Raw genomic sequence first — 3753 nt, forward strand, 5'->3', positions numbered from 1 at the left:
TAGAATTGCAGTCTTGTAGTAAACCGTGAATTGATGTGTGATTAAAACCGAGTTGTGTGAGATTAAACCAAGCAAAAACCGCAAATGAACCGGTTCGAAAACTCTGCACTGTAAAGAAAACTCAATCGAATGACAGAATGGCAAGGGAACCAACCTGCATAACTGTAAGTATCAGATATGCCTAAGAGGGGGGGTGAATTAGGTACTTTATAACTTTTTCGGTTTTATGGTGTAAAGTGATTATTTTTCTGGTTTATGGTAATGTTACTAAAAGATGTAAAGTGCAGAAAAATAAATGACACAAGGATATATCCTGGTTCCCCTCACAAACCGAGGGTACTCCAGTCCCCTTACGCAGTAAGAGATTTCAATATAATTGGTATCTTGTACAAGCCTAACCAAACACCAAGAACAATCCTCTTGGACCAAGAACAATCCTCTTGGATTTTTCACTAAGACCACTTATGAGAACAATCCTCTCAAAGTGTCTAACTTGTTTCCAACAATCCTGGATAACAAGAATACAACAAGTATTTGATTTTGTATAAGAGTTTGAATAGTAGAACAATGTATCAATCACTTGATTGATCTTCCCTTCCAATGATAATAATTCACAATTCTTTAAAGTAATAGATTGCTCAAAATATTTTCTAGTTTGGATGATATGAAAGTGTGTAGAAAATATCTTGAAAAAGATTGAAGAAAAACAATGTGAATTTCTGAAAATTTCTAAGAGTTTTTGATTGGAAGAGGTGAAGAATGAATTTTGAAATTTTGAGTATATATAGATGTTCATAACACCCCTTGAAATATCATAAGTTTTTGTAGATTAATCATGAACAATTGCCAAGATTAAAGGAAATGTTTCCATGAAAAGGTGTGTGGAAAGGTGCTATGAAATGCTGCTGTTTTTCAAAAAACGTACAGGGGAAATCGATTTCCCTTAGCATGAAATTGATTTCATGCATGTAACGTTAACAAAATTTCAAAAACAATCAGTGGGAAATCGATTTCCTCTTTAGGTAAATCGATTTCCATAGTGCAAAAAGTGAATTTTTGCTTTTGGAAATGTTTTAAGACAGTGGCAAATCGATTTCATGTTATGGTAAATCGATTTACCCAGTGTAAAACTTGAATAAAAGATTTTGCAAATGTTTGCTATTATCATGGATGGTCTATGCAATGGTTGGTTGATTTCTTGAGCATCTAAGACTTTTAGAGAATGTAATTATAGTCATTATACCTTCTTGAAGTGCAAGCTTGATTCCAAAGCCTTGATCATTGATATTTTAACAACTCATCTTTGCCTTCTTGTTATTTAGAGATTTGTCTTCATCAAAAAAAAAGTTCTTTATTTAATCTTGACTTCACAATAACCCCTACAAAAACGGCAACGCACGTGCTTAGGAAGAGAGGAAAAAAATTCATAACAGAAAATTATCAGAAATAGAACGTAACAAAACTCACTTCTTCATCACTCTCAATCACCCACGCATCCATCCCGAATTCAACAGAAAAAATCACAAGACCTGCAAAAGAGAAAACAGAAACGTAATCTTTCTCTCATCATCTTCATCATCGAATCTCTCTCAATCCTTTTTCTGAATCGACAACTTTAATCAACTTCTGAATCTTCACCACCTTGAATCTTCATTTTCACCACAAGAAAATTCAGAACAGAAACTCACCAGAAGAAAATTATAACAGAAAAAGGAAAAAGAATGTAACAAACTTTTTCGATCTGAGGACTTCATTGCTCATCTTCATCTTGACACCAATTTCATCATCTTTCTCTCTCGAGCCTGAATCCTCCATCTCCTTCACGCTTCAATCCGCTTCTTCATCCAAGAACCTGCAGAAAACGGAATTGAAAATCAACAACGTCTTTAATTACGCCAACAACTTCACGCAATTCTTTGGATCGACATCGTCACCGATACAACAACGTGTTTCATCATCATCGCCGAATCATCATCTTTCGCCAATCTTTTCCACTCATCGACAATCTTCATCTCTTTAACAATCTTCAGATTGCAACACATCGTTCTTCAATCATCCGCGAATCGCAACAAGAAGAAGGATGAGGAATGTTTCAGAAGGAGTACACATACCTAATGAAATGGCGTCAACCTCCAACGATACGCATCCTCTTCGCCATTGTTGACAAGTTCCGTGCGTCTGATTTCTATCTTCCCGTTCATGGCTTCGATCATCGCTTCATCTTCATCACGCATCTACAATCATCTTTCGATTTACACCAATTCGATAACCACAACAACGTAATCGGAAACGCACCGCATGTTTGAGATTGAGCAAGAACTGAGATCGGAGAGAGTTAGATTGGGAAGGAAATCTAAGATTGAGAGCAAGGCGAGAAGATGAGGATTTGGTTCTTTCTGTTACGGTGGAGAGCGGCGGAATTGGCCGGAGAAGGAAAACGAAATCACCGTCGGTCTCGTGAAGAGGAGAGGAAGAAGCTGAGTTCCTCACGTAAACCTAACTCTCTTCTAATTGTGCATTTTATTTTTGCTAATTAATTTGGTGTTAATAAACTTGGTTTAATTGAAATTAATTTGGATTAAAGTCTGATTAATAGAATTTAATATGGTTTTATTGTTAAGTGAATCAAATTTCTGAAAGTTGAATAAAAATCTGGACCAACAACAAACCAAACTGGGCTGCACGAAATTACTGTCCTCACACCTCCCTCATGGAAGCCCAATAATCACGTTTTTTTAGAGAATGAATTGTAACAAAAACATCTGTCTGGGCCTGATTCCAGTGGCCCTGCGCCCAAGCTGCTGGCTGACACCTTATTTTCATTTCAAACCCCCTGATTCTCACATTTCTTTATTGTTAGATTTAGTTTCTTTGCATTTTTTTGACATGATAAAATGATGTATAAAAAACAATTGTTGTTAGATGTTAACATGATAAAAATAATAAAAAACATGTAATATTTTCCTTGTTAGGATTTAAATGCTTTGTTACATAGTTTTGTTCTATTATTGTTTAGATGAAAATGTCATAAAAAACAATTTAATTTTGCTAGATTTTATTTTAGAATTTACTTAGAATTTAATTTCTATTATTTTCTATGGCGGATGCGCGCTTCCTTGTTATTACTGATTTGGTTGTTGAGATGTGCGAGGTAATTCGAGAGAGCCTTCGATTGTTTCGTGTTCCACTTTATTTGTGGGACACGAATTCGCTTCCAGTGCGATTGAGTTGAGTCGTGTTCCACTTTATTTGTGAGACACGAACATATTTCCGATCGATTCACTTGGTCTCTCATCCATTGAGATGTATATTCTTGTATTGTTTGGATTGTATTTCTTGCAGGTTGCTTGTGTGGTTGTGTTTTATACGCACCACATAGCGGTTATGATTTATTTTCACACCACATCGCTTTGACGCTTATGCTGGACTCATAGCTTTGCTGGATGTTAGATTACGTGAAGTATCTTAGTTCTGCTTGCGTTGCTAGCTCATTGCGGATTTGCTATCCGCTCGGTATCTCCTTGTCCCTTTTACCGCTTTCCGCATCATCCTATAACATGAGAAGTAGGACCTAGACATGCATCTGGCCAAGCCCTCGAAAGAGGCTCTGTTTTTGTTGGTGTGTTTACATTTGTGCTTTGCGGCAGGGAGTCACGGTGTAATAAGTCCTATATGGCACTCCGTTAAGTCCTCATGGAAGGCACGCGGAAAGGGTTAGTAATCAACCCCCGCCTAGTCTCATCGAGTCTGTTC

The 3753-nt window shown here is 36.7% G+C and overlaps 1 long non-coding RNA gene across 1 annotated transcript; it reads right to left on the bottom strand.

The window, feature by feature from the left end:
- Positions 1–307: 307 nt before the first annotated feature.
- On the bottom strand, positions 308–2558 carry LOC131600450 (uncharacterized). Its single transcript, XR_009283148.1, has 4 exons — positions 2112–2558; positions 1733–1852; positions 1468–1648; positions 308–1379 (listed from the first exon to the last, which is right to left on the bottom strand). It is a non-coding gene; the product is annotated as an uncharacterized LOC131600450 (long non-coding RNA).
- Positions 2559–3753: the final 1195 nt, after the last annotated feature.

The sequence above is a fragment of the Vicia villosa genome, linkage group LG4 (assembly GCF_029867415.1).
Source record: "Vicia villosa cultivar HV-30 ecotype Madison, WI linkage group LG4, Vvil1.0, whole genome shotgun sequence".
Taxonomy (NCBI): domain Eukaryota; kingdom Viridiplantae; phylum Streptophyta; class Magnoliopsida; order Fabales; family Fabaceae; genus Vicia; species Vicia villosa.